A 17,732-nucleotide genomic window follows, 5' to 3' on the forward strand; every position below is an offset into this window, starting at 1 on the left:
TTTTGTTATTTTATGTCATGATTCACTTTGAATTATTGGGAAAAACAGTGTTAAAATGTTTTCAAATGAATTCTAAAAGTTGAGAAATGAGCTACAACTTATTAAATCTAGCACCAGAAGGACAAAGGAAGGATTCATCTCCGATGCCTCTGAAATAATCTGGAAGTTTTTGCTCCAATAAATAAGCCAATACTAAAGCAGAGCTTGGAAAAGTAACTTTTTTGAACTACAACTCCTATCAGCTCCAGCCAGCATGGCCACTGGATTGAGCTGATGGGAGTTGTAGTTCAAAAAAGTAACTTTTCCAAGCTCTGCTTTAGTACTCTGCATTTTAGAAATAGACCAATTCACTTTAAAGCCTTATTTTTCTAGCAGAAGCAGCCAGCGAGGGAGACAGTGCCGCGGAGCTGCCTTCCCAAATGTGGCATCACTGTTGCTTACCTGGATGGTGCAGGAGCAAAACAGGCTGGCAAATGGGCTTGGGGCTGCACCAGCAGATCCAACACAGCATTATTTGCCTATAGCCTTTTTAAAGCCATCGAAGATAGTGGTCACTGCTGCATCTTCCAAGAGCGGTCTCACCATAGGTTTGTATAGCAGCATTATGATATTGTTTCATTTTCATTCCCTTTCCTGATGAACTCTTAACATAGAATTTGCCTTTTTCACAATTGTTGCTGTTTTAATAATGGGTTTAAGTGATGTTTTAATGATATGCCACATGTTTATGAAATGTATGTAGCCTTCTCTGTGATCTTGTGGTGAAGGGCAGATAATAAAGCCAAATGATAAATAAATAAATAAAGCTCCTAAATTTTTCCACCACAAAATCTTTTACCTACTTTCACCTATCCCGATCCCCATGTTTACAAACTTAATATGCCTGGTGGGCGGGGTGGGGAGAGAGAAGGGATTTCCTCCAAACAAGTCTGTTTTTAGAAGCTATGCTTAAATCCCTTTCCCCCCACTATTTCTTCTATATCTGGAATTCAAATGCTATCTAGATTAGAGGATTAGAGTATCTAATGACTCTTCTGCTTTTTGTCTCAAATAAAAACATGTTGCATGTAACTGTGGCTGAGTCCTTCGCACACTTCCCTGAGAGTAAAATCTATCAATCTCAGTGGCACTTATTTATGAGTAAGCATGCAACATGAGACCTGTAAAAGGTGCTTGCACAGAACGATCCCATGCATGTTTACCCAAAACTAAGTGTTAGTGCTTTCAATGGGATTTAAAGAATGTTTCCTGATAGGTGTTTATTGTGGGAGTGGGGTGGCTCATCCATGCAAGTTTACCAGAGCATCCACATTATTATTTCTTAGATTTATTAGTCACTTGATACCCAAAGGTCTCCAAGCAACTTGCAACATTACACTACATTGTTGGCATCAAAATGACAGCCTGTATTTACTCCATGTTTAACCATTCAGCAGAAAATCCAATAGGATAAAAAATTGCCAATGACCTGCTTGCAATACCCCATGATCAATTTGCGAACCACTCTTACTAAGAACTACAACCTCAGGCTTCTATCCATTCGACGCCTGAGTGTAAGTCCCATTGATTTCGGTGAGACTTCATTCTGTGGAGACATGCACACCTGTGAAAACACTCTAACATCACAATCCTATACATGTCTATGGCGAGTAAGTCCCATTAAATCCAGTGGGTCTTATTCCCCAGTAAGTGTGCATGGGATTGCAACCTAAGTAATACTGCAACCCTAGGCCAGTTTACAGACCTATGGGATTGTTATGTAAGGAGCATTTCTCTGAGGCTTCCCTAGCGCGGGAAAGAGAGGTGGGGAACCTGTGCCTTTCCAGGTGCTGCTGGACTCCAATTCCCATCATCCCTGACCATTGGCCATGTTGGCTGAGGGTGATGGAAGGTGGAGTCTAACGACATCTGGAGGGCTACAGATTCTCCCGCCCGCCATGATCTTTCTCTCTGGACCCACGGCTCTCATCGAAGCCGTTTTTCTTGTAACTGACGGGCCGCCATCCCTCCCCTGTCCCTCTTAGACACACCCGCGTGCAGAAAAGGGCTTGCATCGCGTGCGAGGCGCTGCCCTGGTTATTTTTCACACCCTCTCCGCGCGTTGCCATGAGCTGAGAGCGCCTGCCTTTCGGAGCCCGCGAGGGAGCTCGGGTTGTCTACACGTCACCTGCCCCCAAAGCTCCTCCCCCTTTCTCAGCCCAATCTAGCCCGAGCTTAGTCGGGCAAGGGTGAGGCGAGCCGCCCTCTATGGCACGCGCGGGTCGCCTGTCGTCGAGTGCCGCGCGCTCCAGCTAGCTGGCTAGCAGAGAGCAGCCGACGCTCTGCCTCTCCCGCTGAGCGCTGAGCCGGAAGAATGAGAGAGTCATGAATCTATTAATGAACTCCGCACGCGGGAGTTCCAGCCAGGATCGGGCTTGCGTTTCCTCAAAGCCGCTCTTTCCCCCCCTTCTTTTTCCCGTGTTTATGGTCACTGGGACTGATTAATGAATCATGAGGTGGCTGCTGTTAATGCATTTATCTGGGACGGACTGTACCGCAGCCTTCAGCCTTAGCACGGTGGGGTGAAGCGAGCGCGCGCGCGACAGCAACCTTCCCGTTTTCCTCGGGTGCTCCGACACCTGCAGCCGACCCCGCTTCTCTGCCTGTCTGCCTGCCGCCCGCCGCCCCATAGACAGACCCCGCAAGCTGAAAAACCATCGCTCCCCATGGCTCCCGAGAAGGTAACAATAACGTGAAGGGGCTTGTCTCTCCCCGACCCCCATATGGAAACCAGTTCTCTCTTCCAGGGAAGGAAGAAGCCAGAATTTCGAGGGGCGGGAGGCGTACTTGGGACGGGGTGGCGTCGTCAATGTTAACGGCTTCTCTAAGGTTCAGGCTGCCTCTAGTCACGGGAAGCGAAACGAGTCCACGTGTAAATGGGTCGCGCGCGCGCGTGTGAATGTGATGCCCTCATAAATTCTTCACCGGAGCCATGCAGTAGTGAGAATGTATCTTTGTCTGGTAAGACTGTACACATGTCGAGTTTGGACTTCTCTCTGCTGATGCTGTAAGAGTGTAAGGGGAGAAAAATGGTCCCTTTGAAATGGGGATGGGGAAGTCCATCCAAACTTGCAGGTCACTGGCGATGTGGCTGGGGTGGATTGACAGCTATAAAATATTAAACACAGCTAATGCGCTGACTTCATCTTCCAGTACTTACTCAAGAGTAATGAAGGCATGCTAATTAATTTACATACTGGGAATTATCTTGGAAGAAAGAGGGGAATGAATGCCGGTTCACCTCTCCATTGTACCTTCTCCAGAAGAGTTAAGTTCTCTGAATCTAGGGGATACATTTTTTGTTTATTTTTGGCTATGATGATTTAGCTTTGGTTAACACACAACAATATAGTGCATCTCCAAAGAGCTGTATTTAAATTTCCCACTTGGGAAAAAAACCATGCCATGTAAATTGGTGTCAATTGCAGGTTAGCTAATTTAGTTTACAGTAAGCTGCAGTCATTTATTGCAAGCCTGGAGAGAGAGAGCTGTCTTTTCTAATCAAACACAGATAATTCACTTCAGTTGCTTAATTTCTAACAAATCAAGTGCCCCAGGGCACAAGCCAGCCTAGTAGTTGTGTGTCCTGATCTGGTAGCTCAGTTTCTTACTTCTGAATTTGTAGAGGCAGATGCCGCTAATTCAGCAGTGTGGAAAAGGAACTCTGCATGTGCTCAGATGCATGGTATGCTTATTACTTTGCATGTTCCATGGCTGAGACCTGACACTGAAAATAGTTCTTGCAGCTGAGCAATGGTCTGTATTCAACACTGAGTCACATACATTGTCCATTGTTAAATGGGATTTTATATATATTAAATCTGTTTCAGTTTTAAACTGTAGAATGATTGCTACTATTTAGGTGATGAGTACTGAATTTCATGTACACTCTCAAGCACTTGAGTAAGTATAATGATTTTTATATATATATATGTGCAGTTCAACATCGTTCTTCAATCCAGTACTTCCCATATAAATAGGTCACACCCCTCATGTATTTTTGTAATGCATTTCTAGTTTAGCTGGTGATGGGACTAAAATGAATGAATTTGGCTGTGTACTGTGTTCAACGGTTGGTTCAACCATTGTTGTTGTTTTTTAGGGGGGGTGTCTGACATTTCAATGTGGCCATTCCATAAAACTCTGTATTACAAAACCTGTTATATGGAGAAGGGGCAGAGTGTAATTGTAATGGCAAAACTAGCATATCAATCTGTTAAAACCAATGAAATTAAACCTAAAATAAACAATGTCAGTTCAGGTTTGTTTGTGCAGCTTTGTAATATCCAGTATTTATGTGGAGACCTGAGGAAAGAGACTCTGAAAGTTCTTCCTTTGTGTTACAAAATCAGCCTCTAACAGAGAGCCAGAGATGACAGTCAGTTCCTTCATGTGACAGCAAAACTCACCCCGTCACCTTAAGAAGAAAAACTTTAACATGATCCATCTCATATGTTACTTTTATTTGTGGCCATTTCTGATTCTTGAAAGGGAACCAGGGAAGATTAACATAAATAATTCAACATGTTAGGCATTGCAATTCCTAATTTCAATAGACCAGCCTCTAAATTATGAGCTCAGTGCTAACTGCCGTCCTGGGAAGTAAATTCTTTTGATTGAATGGACCTTACCTTTAGTAAATGTGGTTAGGATCAGGCTGCAGCATCTGTTGTACAACACCAAATATACTTTTCAATTTGTATCAGGTAAGATAGACAGCCCCCAGCTGTTTACAGCTGGACTTCACTTAGAGGCTAAATTGCAAATCATTTCCCCAAAGGGCATTTTCAGATTGTTCTTAATGCATTCAAAATACAGTTATTACCTATTCATTGCAGACAGTATCCCCTCTCAAGGTCTCAGAGACAACACATTTCCCCATTGGTAATATTTTCCAAGTGGTGCTGGATTGGGGTAAGCGTTCAAGTGTAACAATACGAAAAATGTGTTAATCATCTGGTTATACCACTATTGGTACTCCAGGTTGTATGTTACTTTACAGCAGGGATCGGAACCACTTTGACAGGTAGGTGGGGCTGCACACCTCCCAGTCACCTGATGTCATATGACATGAGGTCTTTGGAAGTTCAAGCAAGTCTTCTTTGGATCCCTGACCTCTGTGGTTGCAAAGGAAGATTCTTTACAGAGACTCAGTCTTATAAGCAAGTACACAATTTCTCTGTTTCCCATCTTCAAACAGTCAAGAGGTTAGGAAAACTTTTAGCACTGAACATAAGAACATAAGAACATAAGAAGAGCCTGCTGGATCAGGCCAGTGGCCCATCTAGTCCAGCATCCTGTTCTCACAGTGGCCAACCAGGTGCCTGGGGGAAGCCCGCAAGCAGGACCCGAGTGCAAGAACACTCTCCCCTCCTGAGGCTTCCGGCAACTGGTTTTCAGAAGCATGCTGCCTCTGACTAGGGTGCCATTGATAGCCCTGTCCTCCATGAATTTGTCTAATCTTCTTTTAAAGCCATCCAAGCTGGTGGCCATTACTGCATCTTGTGGGAGCAAATTCCATAGTTTAACTATGCGCTGAGTAAAGAAGTACTTCCTTTTGTCTGTCCTGAATCTTCCAACATTCAGCTTCTTTGAATGTCCACGAGTTCTAGTATTATGAGAGAGGGAGAAGAACTTTTCTCTATCCACTTTCTCAATGCCATGCATAATTTTATACACTTCTATCATGTCTCCTCTGACCCGCCTTTTCTCTAAACTAAAAAGCCCCAAATGCTGCAACCTTTCCTCGTAAGGGAGTCGCTCCATCCCCTTGATCATTGTGGTTGCCCTCTTCTGAACCTTTTCCAACTCTAGAATATCCTTTTTGAGATGAGGCGACCAGAACTGTACACAGTATTCCAAATGCGGCCGCACCATAGATTTATACAACGGCATTATGATATCAGCTGTTTTATTTTCAATACCTTTCCTAATTATCGCTAGCATGGAATTTGCCTTTTTCACAGCTGCCGCACACTGGGTCAACATTTTCATCGTGCTGTCCACTACAACCCCGAGGTCTCTCTCCTGGTCGGTCACTGCCAGTTCAGACCCCATGAGCGTATATGTGAAATTCAGATTTTTTGCTCCAATATGCATAATTTTACACTTGTTTATATTGAATTGCATTTGCCATTTTTCTGCCCATTCACTCAGTTTGGAGAGGTCTTTTTGGAGCTCTTCGCAATCCCTTTTTGTTTTAACAACCCTGAACAATTTAGTGTCATCAGCAAACTTGGCCACTTCACTGCTCACTCCTAATTCTAGGTCATTAATGAACAAGTTGAAAAGTACAGGTCCCAATACCGATCCTTGAGGGACTCCACTTTCTACAGCCCTCCATTGGGAGAACTGTCCGTTTATTCCTACTCTCTGCTTTCTGCTTCTTAACCAATTTCTTATCCACAAGAGGACCTCTCCTCTTATTCCATGACTGCTAAGCTTCCTCAGAAGCCTTTGGTGAGGTACCTTGTCAAACGCTTTTTGAAAGTCTAAGTACACTATGTCCACTGGATCACCTCTATCTATATGCTTGTTGACACTCTCAAAGAATTCTAATAGGTTACTGAGACAGGACTTTCCCTTGCAGAAGCCATGCTGGCTCTGCTTCAGCAAGGCTTGTTCTTCTATGTGCTTAGTTAATCTAGCTTTAATCATACTTTCTACCAGTTTTCCAGGGACAGAAGTTAAGCTAACTGGCCTGTAATTTCCGGGATCCCCTCTGGATCCCTTTTTGAAGATTGGCGTTACATTTGCCACTTTCCAGTCCTCAGGCACGGAGGAGGACCCAAGGGACAAGTTACATATTTTAGTTAGCAGATCAGCAATTTCACATTTGAGTTCTTTGAGAACTCTCAGGTGGATGCCATCCGGGCCTGGTGATTTGTCAGTTTTTATATTGTCCATTAAGCCTAGAACTTCCTCTCTCGTTACCACTATTTGTCTCAGTTCCTCAGAATCCCTTCCTGCAAATGTTAGTTCAGGTTCAGGGATCTGCCCTATATCTTCCACTGTGAAGACAGATGCAAAGAATTCATTTAGCTTCTCCGCAATCTCCTTATCGTTCTTTAGTACACCTTTGACTCACTTATCATCCAAGGGTCCAATCGTCTCCCTAGATGGTCTCCTGCTTTGAATGTATTTATAGAATTTTTTGTTGTTGGTTTTTATGTTCTTAGCAATGTGCTCCTCAAATTCTTTTTTAGCATCCCTTATTGTCTTCTTGCATTTCTTTTGCCAGAGTTTGTGTTCTTTTTTATTTTCTTCATTTGGACCAGACTTCCATTTTTTGAAGGAAGACTTTTTGCCTCTAAGAGCTTCCTTGACTTTGCTCGTTAACCATGCTGGCATCTTCTTGGCCCTGGCGGTACCTTTTCTGATCTGCGGTATGCACTCCAGTTGAGCTTCTAATATAGTGTTTTTAAACAACTTCCAAGCATTTTCGAGTGATGTGACCCTCTGGACTTTGTTTTTCAGCTTTCTTTTTACCAATCCCCTCATTTTTGTGAAGTTTCCTCTTTTGAAGTCAAATGTGACCGTGTTGGATTTTCTAGGCAATTGGCCAGTTACATGTATGTTTAATTTAATAGCACTGTGGTCACTGCTCCCAATCGGTTCAACAACACTTACATCTTGCACCAGGTCCCGGTCCCCACTGAGGATTAAGTCTAGGGTTGCCGTCCCTCTGGTCGGTTCCATGACCAACTGGTCTAGGGAATAGTCATTTAGAATATCTAGAAACTTTGCTTCTTTGTCATGACTGGAACACATATGCAGCCAGTCTATGTCCGGGTAGTTGAAGTCACCCATTACTACCACATTTCCTAGTTTGGATGCTTCCTCAATTTCATATCTCATCTCAAGGTCTCCCTGAGCATTTTGATCAGGGGGACGATAGATCGTTCCCAGTATGAAGTCCCTCCTGGGGCATGGTGTCACCACCCACAACGATTCTGTGGAGGAGTCTGCCTCTTTTGGGGTTTCAAGCTTGCTGGATTCAATGCCTTCTTTCACGTATAGAGCGACTCCGCCACCAATACGTCCTTCCCTGTCCTTCCGATATAGTTTATATCCAGGGATAACCGTATCCCACTGGTTTTCTCCATTCCACCAGGTCTCCGTTATGCTCACTATATCAATGCTCTCCTCTAAGACCAAGCACTCCAGTTCTCCCATCTTGGTTCGCAGGCTCCTAGCATTAGCGTACAGGCACTTGTAAGCAGTGTCTCTCTTCAAGTGTCTTTGGCACTTGTGGTTAGGCCTGTGGTAATTTTGCTCTTCTGAATTTATATCCTGTGCCCCTGCTCTCACAATGCCTACTTCTAGGCCTACCCCTTTTAAAATTTCATCATTTCTTTGGTTTTTATCCCAGGGGGGAGGTTTATTCCGAACCGGACCTTTCTCAGCTCCTGTCGGGTTTCCCCCCTCAGTCAGTTTAAAAGCTGCTCTGCCACCTTTTTAATTTTAAGTGCCAGCAGTCTGGTTCCATTCTGGTTCAAGTGGAGCCCGTCCCTTTTGTACAGGCCTGGCTTGTCCCAAAATGTTCCCCAGTGCCTAACAAATCCAAACCCTTCCACCCGACACCATCGTCTCATCCACGCATTGAGACTGCGAAGCTGGGCCTGTCTGGCTAGTCCTGCGCGTGGAACCGGTAGCATTTCAGAGAAAGCCACCTTGGAGGTCCTGGCTTTCAGCATCCTACCTAGCAACCTAAATTTTGCTTCCAGGACCTCACGGCTGCATTTCCCCATGTCGTTGGTGGCAACGTGCACCACGACCACTGACTCCTCCCCAGCACTGTCTACCAAACTATCTAAACGACGGGCGATATCCGCAGCCTTCGCACCAGGCAGGCAAAACACCTTGTGGTTTACACGGCCATCACACACCCCACTGTCTATGTTCCTAATGATCGAATCACCCACTACAAGGATCCCTCCACCCCCTGGAGATATATCCTCGGCACGAGAGGATAGCTGCTCATCCCCCAAGGAATGGGTCCCTTCTAAGGGATCGTTTCCCTCTTCCTCAGCTGGATGCTCTCCTTCCCCGAGACCATTGTTCTCCATGATAGCAGGAGAGCTATCATCGTTGGAGTGGGACACAGCTATAACGTCCCTGAAGGCCTCCTCCACACACCTCTCTGCCTCTCTCAGCTTTTCCAGGTCCGCCACCTTGGCCTCAAGGAAATGAGGTCGTTTCCGGAGAGCCAGGAGCTCATTGCACCGAGAGCATACCCACGACTTCTGTCCAACAGGCAGATAGTCGTACATGCTGCAGGCGGTGCAAAACACTGGAAAGCCCCCACACCCCTGCTGGCTTCTTACCTGCATAGTTTTGTTTAAGGTTTATTACGTCAATGGGTTGGAGACTGCAGTTTAGTCGAGGTCAGGGAACAGACGGGCAGAGTGGGGGGCCCTGGCCTCCTCGCCCTGCTGCCGAACTCGCTCTGCTGCTTAACTCACCTTGATGCTTCGTCAGCTGGGGCTCCCTCTAGCTCGTGGAGCAGGCTGTCCTAAAGACCATTGGTAGACTCGTGTTCCATGTGCTTTATCCTGCTTCAGATATTTTAAAAAGTGAAAGGGGATTATTATGTCAGTCTATGTTGGATACATTTCTTGAAGTTCTCCTTAATTTTGGGTATAGCTTGTTAGGTCAGTCACAAAGGGAACTGTGTACAGAAAAGTTATCAGAAATCCCACTGTATATGTGGAAGCTCCCCATGTGGGCCTTTGGATTTCAACAGGATATCAGGTAGTGTAATTTAAAAAAGAAAAAAACAGGTTTTGTAGGATTTGTGCTTCATTATAACTAATAGTCAGCCCTATCTAACAATAGTGCAGGTCAGAGCATTGAAACAATATGGCAGATCACATGTGATATAACATATATGAGATTTGAGGTTTGTTGTCAGTTGTAATGAAACTCTTTTTGATGTCACTGTGAGTTTTGCACTGGTCAGGACTTTATTCTCCGCTCACAATACACTCAGTGTTATTACAGCATAAGGTAGATATCCTACAGAGGCTCAAATTTCTTCTAGTTCTGCCTCCACCCAGTCTTATATCTCATGAATGAGTGAGAATATAAACTGCAGATCTATTCTATCCCTGTTGCTATATTCTAATAATTTTAATATGATTGCCCATTTGAGCAATTTATTATGGTATTTGAAAATGTTTGAAACACATTTGAAAAACAGACCAAGTTTATGCTTCCTTGATTTTTTCTCTCTCTTACTCTGGAGGTTTCTTCCCTTAACTGTTTGCCTTTGGCTTAGCTCCCCGCCCTAGTGTCTAGGATGAGAATATATTTGGGTAGCTGACTCATCTCAGTTTTGTCTTGGATATTCTTGGGGAAAGGATCAAACCCACTAATTTCTTGCCTTTGGAGAAACTTATGACAAAGTTCGAGAACTCTGGAGCTATTAAGCCTTGTATTGACTGGGATTTAGTCTCTGATTTAAGTTGAATGTGACTGGCATATGCTATACTAATATGACTGGAGAAACACAGTAGATCTCTGATGCATAAAGATTGCTAAAATCTTATTTATGTTGCTTTTGACTTTCTATTATGTTACTATAACTAGTTGGCTAATTAGTTAATTTTATTTTAGTGTGGTTTCTAAATTTTCTTTTCCATGCTAGCTGGAAGTCACTGGACAGCAAGCAGTGTTGTATGTATTTCCTTTAGTCTTGTTGCTCAATCTATATCATACCTTTCTGTAGCATGGTGCACCCAAAGCTTAATGATGTGCGTCAAAGATAGTCCCATCTGGTTTTTCAATTCTTGCAGCAGACTAAAGTGTTTGCCTTTTCAAATCTTAAAAATCTGGTGTTACCTGTTTTCTGATGACACATGAGTTTAAAGAAGCTGAACAGGGCAAAACTGCAATATTGCTCGACATACTGTAAATGATGCACAGTTTACTTTATGGCTGGTCTAAATTGGTGATGATTTGAGCATGCTCTCTTTAGCTATCTTGTTTTGAGTTGAATATTATTCACAGGTGCTTGGCATCATAAATTGTACACCAGTATATTTAGAGATTAACATGTCAGAAAGATGTTTCTCAGGGGTCAGCTGTAGCCATACATTTTTTAAGAATTGTTTGTACAGAACCTTACTAGAAGGCATCATCTGTCTTCAGACTGCAAACTTGACAGTTCAGGCTTGCTTAGCTGAGCTATTTACGCTTTGATAGCCTTTCTTTTTACTGTCTTACAGTTTAGAACCATCATTTCATCTCATGATGCAAAACAAAGTTGTCTGCTATGGCAAATATTCCTTACAAAATATACTGAGTGTGAGCATGTTAATCATACAGAGTGTGTTGCAGAGTAGCGGAATTAGGTATTTGAGCTTCTGAGTGAGCTTTGTGTATTTGAATTTTTGCTAAAAATTACACCTTCCCTGGAATTAGTCAGACAGAGACTTTAAGCTTAAAATAAGAAATAACTACTTTATTCCAGAAGTACATACTTGATAGGAAAGATTTCTACATCTAGCTAACTAGCTAAGTTGGAGATGCAAACACTAAGCCTAGTGTTTGCTCTCATGCTTGGAGGAGAGGGAGAGACAAAGAGAAGATGTCTGCTCTCCCTCTCAAGAGAAAAAAAAGAAGATAAAGAAGGAAGGAGGCCAAAAGATGTGGTCAACATCCTAAGCATATCAGTCTAGCAGGAAAGGAGAGTCAACAGATCAAATGATCGGTATTACCCTAGCAGTCAGGAGGTCTCCTCTCTATCTACCCTTTTAACCCCAAGCAGCCTCAACCCACGAGTTCGAGTTGAACCTCATATTCCAACAGACTGCTCATTTTTAGGCCAGCAAGCCTGCACTTGGGCTTGGGTTAGGAAGAAAATGCTTTGAAACTTGCAGTGTAAGTGAATTAACACACATAATCTGATGAGATGCTACAGTGTAGGTAGAAAAGTTCCTTGCACATATTTAGTAGGAAATATTATAACTGCTTTCTAGCTTCTGATTGTAGGATATAATGTCCTGACAAAGATGGAAACAGGCTGGTAGTCTTTTGTGAAGTAACACACAACACAGCAAAAGGTTTGAAGGAACTGGTATGATTTCAAACCAGTTGGTTCCAGATGAAAATGACAAGTGCCTCATAAAGTGTAGGATTGGACTGAGTTTCAGTCCTCTGCACAGCTTCCTTTTCCTCACCTATTGGTGCTACTTTTACTGGCACAATCTCCCAAAACCCTTGTTCATAATTATTATCCTTGGTCATCATAACCCTGTATATTTTAAAAAGGTTGAAATCCTTTAAATAAAGTTATAGAAGCAAAATTTATACAAGATATTCAGGTCTTAAACTATCCTAAACTTGAGGATTTTTTCTGTAGAAAAGTGGGTTATCCATAACTTGTACTGAATATTTGATAACTATATAGGTAGACCTTCATAGCAATTGATGCCCATGTAACATTTTTTCATGCCAGTGTAATATTTTTAAAAGGAGATCCACTGCCGTGTAGCGGGCAGAGAGCTGGACCAGGGAGACCCAGCTGTAAAGTTTCCTGGGATTCACAGCAAACCATGAGACAGTCATAAGTTATATAAGCTGCTCTTGAGCATGCAGCAAGTTGCTAATGGGAAGCATATTTGTATCAATTAACTAAAATCATTAATTTTTTAGTCCAGCAGCCAGAACTAGATTTTTGTCTATAACCTTGCAATTTTTGTGCATAGTGTTTTACAACAATTTTTGTTTGTCCTGACTATGCTGAATCAGAATCTGAGTGATGTCACCTTTGAATATATTCAAGATAGTGTCCATCATATCTGGAAAAATAGAAGAGCTTAATAGCTTGGATCCTGGAATAGGTTAATTTATGAAATTCACGGAATGAAAGTTTCCCATCCCCTCCTCCCCTCTGGAGCCACATGCATTGCCCAAAAAGGTTCTCTAACTTATCTCCTGGGCAATATGGAATGGGGACTTGCGTAGAAGGCTGCAATCACCCCAAATTGGGCTTGGATCTTTTGATAACTTAAAGAAGTAGTGGGTGACTGCCTGCTGGGTTGGTGGGGTAAATGACAGAAGAGTGCAGACCAGCTAACAGTAGATGGAGCTAGGGGTAGGTGGAGCCAGAGATCACAAGTTGCAGAACACACTTGATACAGAGACCAATACAGGTTGATGCACACTGAGTTTAAGTGGGAAGGTGGGCAGAAAGAGCAAGGCTGTGGGATGGGAGCAGAAGAAATTGAGAGGCTAATGGGTGGGGAGAACTTTTCTGTGCTGCACTGCAGAAAAAGGAGTCCTCTTCACACAGCTTAGGCTGCTTTCACACATGGAGCTGATTACATTAGTTGAACAGATTAAAAAGGTAGTGCTTCTGTCCTGATTTCTAAAATCCCTTTCACACTGCAGTACCTGTTGCATTAAGGAACAGCAGCTTTTTCAGCCGATATACCGGCATTTCGTGCACCTGTCTTTCACACAGCTTGTTTTCATCCCTCACCCATGTGCACTGTTCCGCACTGTGTAGAAGGTCTAAGATCTCGTCCCGTTGCCATGCAAGTCCTCTCCCTTTAGGATCTGACTTTTTAAATTGTTTTAGTGGTATCAAGACAGGGCTTGTGTGGGAAATGCTGCTGCTATCTATGCTGATGCCGGAATACTGGTACAACGTTCGTCAGGAAAAAGAAAATCCCGCGCGACTAAAGGGTGGGAACACACTGCATGCTGGGATGCCTGTCACGTGAGCAGCTGCAGCTAGCGAAAAATTCCTGCAACCTTCTGGGTTCCCAGCCTTGCTTACGGATTATTTCTGGTATAATTTATCATGGAAATTTGTGCTAAACTTCCACTACATTCCACTAGAATTCTGGAGCTAGCTTGTGCGTTATGTGAAAGATCAAATATAATGCGCAAATTACCAGGTAAGAAATCATCAGAAAAATGGAATAAAGTACAGTGTGAAAGCAACCACAGAAATCAAACAGTGTTGTCATAACTCTCAGCCTCTGCTTTGAACCAGAGCAACATAATCTGCCTATTCCTTTTGCTGATTCTGCCAAGTCTCTACAGTTGTGTGTTGGCTAAGCAACCCTCTGTCAGAACAGAAGTGTAGCAGCAGCAGCAATGTGACTGGTTTTAAGAATCATAAATGAAATCTGAATGGTCCAGACACACCAATCAGAATAAAACTGAAGGGAATATTTTGAAGTGCTTATAGTGGATTGATTGTGGGCATTGGTCTGGAATGAACCACTTCATGCAAATTGCTATAAAGAACTGTATCTTGGTTGGATAGGTGTTCCCAATCTCAAGAAAGGGAAGATTGGTGAGTCTTATTTGGAAGATTGGTGAGTCTGCCTGAACACTGTTTTTCTATGTGAAATTTCTCAGAACAGGATAGGTTCCCCCCCCCTTCCTTTCCTTCTGAAGTGTTATGGGGACAAAGGGCAGCAATGAAGTAGGAAGACAGGCTGCTGGAGGGAATGGAAATGGTTGCTGTTGGTGGGTCACTACATCTTTTGTTCTTATGGGACAGCCACCCCTGTAAAGTTCAAAGAAGGGAAATTTCCTGTTCCCTACAACTGTAGATTCTGCTACAGTTTGCTGGACAGGGGAAATGGTTTTAGAAATTAAAACAGATTTGGAGCCATTGTGAAATACTTATCCAGAAAGTACTTTAACTTTAGTTTGAACATCACTTTTAAGGATGTTTATATCCTTTTCAATTTTAATTTTCTTAACTCTGCTGTTTTAAAGAAACAATCCATATTTAATTCATGCATGCTAACTGCCTATATAATATATTTATTTATTTAAAAAACCCTTGTATACTGCGATTTCATACAAAATATCAATGTAGTTTACAGTAATTATACATAAACAATGAAAACCACACAAAAATTTAAAACAGATCACCAGCTATGTTTGGTGGCAAATAAATGTTTTCAGCAAACCTTTAAAGGTGAATCTCTGTTGAAAAAGCATTCTACGGGACTGAGCCAATGACACCAAAGACTTAGTTTCATGTCATTGTCAAATAAACCTCACCAGCTTGGGGTTAAATGGAGAGAATTAGCTGGTGTGGATCATAGAGTATTGGATTAGGAAGAGTCTGCTATAAAACTCCAGGACAATTTTTCTTTTTTCTTAGCCTACTTCATATGGTGGAGTCTCTCTCTGTGTGTATGGATATATGGCTTATATGCAATGCTGTGTCAGCAGAGTTCCACTGGCAGGGCTCCATTCATTTACTCTTCTCCCCTGTGTGCCTCCAAATCTGCTCCAGGGGGTCTCACTACTCTCCAAGCTGATTTTGAGGGTGTATGGGGGACTGGAGGAAATAGGAGAGGGAGAGGAAATTCCATTGTGTGCACAGAAGTCCCTTGCGCCAGCTTTACAGCCCCTAGATATAGATGATAGTATGTTGGATACCATGCAAACAGCTGTGAAAAATCCCAGATAACTGACCACCTTGTATTTAATCATTCAATAGAGAACTGGACTCTCCAAGGAGGGCTAGAGGAAAGCCATTTGGGCTCCCAATTATGTGCTAGTGATCTCCTAGGAATGTTTTGGAGACTGCCAAGCCTGCATGTATCTTGGCACCTGGTGTGAAAACTGCCCAACCTGGCTTTGTTGATATTCTCGAGTTCCTACTGAGACAGTAACCAGGAAGGGTGGGAGAGATAAAGTGGGTTTAAGTTATGAGGCTGGAGAAAGACACACATGTGCCAGCACTCTTTTTATCTGCTTGCCTGCTTTAAGAGCAAGATGTTGGAACTTTAATAGAGAAAGGTAATGAATGAATTATATTTTCATGGACTATTGATTTTTTATTCATTCTGTTTTATTAACATATAAGAAAATATACTTTTATAATAAAAGGCTAAAATAAGGAGAATGGTCCCTGTTCTTAACTGTCTTGTCAGTGCTGTTTATTTATAATGCCAGTCTGCTTGAGATAGTGACTTTAATTAGCTCTGGGAATTTGAAAACTAGTAAAGCTACTGGCTTTGCACCTTTCAGGGAAAAACTATTAGGTACAGGGATGTGCTAGAATTCCTCCCAATTCGGATTTGGTACCAAATTTTCTATTAATTTGCTTATTATACAGCCACAAGAGTGGATTTTTCACATTCTGCAATGTTAAATTGAAAATACCCCCCATGCCATTCTGATGCTTCCCATAAGCTCATTGCAAAACAAAACCTTAAAAACTTACAGTCCTGAACTCAGAAATGCTTGCTTAACAACCCTGTCAATTTTCATGGCGATACACAAAACAGTCAGAGAGAATTGAGAGTTCAAAGTCTAAAAAGAGAGAAAAAAAACCCAGAGCCCTTTTGGACTTTTTTCTGTCAGAGTTCTCCTAATCTGTTGAAATTCATTAAAAATCAGCCATGTTCACAGAGTACCTGTAATCCTAATCCTGACTTTGCCCCATACTCTGACCTTCATCTTCTGCAGTTTAAAAGTTAAAAAAATGCCTGGCTGATTTTTAATTAATTTAAGAAATTTTGGCTTGAAGCCAATGATAACACGGGGCATGCTCAGTAAGTACCAACTGCCTGTTCTAAACGCCAGACTCACAGCTGCTGGACTTGCCTAATCAGGCAGCCACACCCACACCAGACTTTGATTTCACTTGAGACAGTCATGGCTTCCCCCAAAGAATCCTGGGAAGTGTAGTTTGTGAAGGGTGCTGAGAGGACACTCCTGTTCCACTGTGAGAGCTCCAGTGACCAGACTGGTTTAACAGTCAGCCACTCTGATTGAAGATCTGTGAGGGGAACAGGGTGTCTCCTAGCAACTCTCAGCACCCTTCACTAACTACACTTCCCAGAATTCTTTGAAAGAAGCTATGACTGTCCAAAGTGAAATAAAGGCCTGGTGTGGATGTGGCCAGGGACAGCTTTGGTTTAAATTTCAATGAGAGGCTACATGTGCCTGCTGTAGAATAAAAAGGTAGGGGAAATGCTGAAAAGCAATGATACTGTTCACAGTGTTTTTGTTTTGGAAAGGAAAAAGGCTCTCCTCTGCCCAGTGCCCACCCACCTAATCTCCTCATAGTGTTCGAATCCCCACACAGCCATGAAGCTGACTGGGTGACCTTGGGCCAGTCACTGCCTCTCAGACTCAGAGGAAGGCAATGGTAAAACCACCTCTCAATACCGTTTACCATGAAAACCCTATTCAAAGGGTCGCCATAACTCCGGTCGACTTGAAGGCAGTCCATTTCCATTTTCAAACATGATTGCACAGAAATAAATCCCATTGAACTCAAAAAGTATGCAAATGATCAAACTCCTCCCTCCTATCCCCTCCCTCTTGCCCCTTCCCTCCCCCTTCCTTTGCCCCTCCCTCCCCCTCCCCCTCCCCTTCCAATCCCCTCCTTTCCCTTCCCCCTCCTCCCCTCCCCTTCCTCATCTCCATGGTCAGTTTTACCTATCTTAAGCATGATTGCATGGAAGTAAATACCATTGAACTCAATAATTTACAAGCATGCAAATGATCAAACCTGCCCTCCCCTCGCCCTTCCTTTGCCCCCTCCAATACACTCCTTCCCCCTCTTCCTCCCCCATGGCCAGTTTTTCCTATCCTATGCATGATTGCATAGGAGTATATCCCATTGAACTCAATAAGCATGCAAATGATCAGACCTGCTTTTCCCCTCCTTCTCCTCTGCCTTCCTCCTCTCTTCCCCTCTT

At 43.0% G+C, this 17,732-nt stretch overlaps 1 protein-coding gene across 1 annotated transcript in view; it reads left to right on the top strand.

Annotated features, from left to right (window-relative positions):
• The first annotated feature begins 2,465 nt into the window (after positions 1 to 2,465).
• Positions 2,466 to 17,732, top strand: part of LOC133388379 (heparan sulfate glucosamine 3-O-sulfotransferase 1-like) — a 173,408-nt gene continuing 158,141 nt past the window's right edge. Inside the window, exon 1 of the mRNA XM_061634356.1 lies at positions 2,466 to 2,720. The gene's annotated coding sequence lies outside the window, so the exon portion shown is untranslated. The remainder of the gene's footprint in view (positions 2,721 to 17,732) is intronic.

Source organism: Rhineura floridana, chromosome 7 (genome assembly GCF_030035675.1).
Source record: "Rhineura floridana isolate rRhiFlo1 chromosome 7, rRhiFlo1.hap2, whole genome shotgun sequence".
NCBI lineage: Eukaryota > Metazoa > Chordata > Lepidosauria > Squamata > Rhineuridae > Rhineura > Rhineura floridana.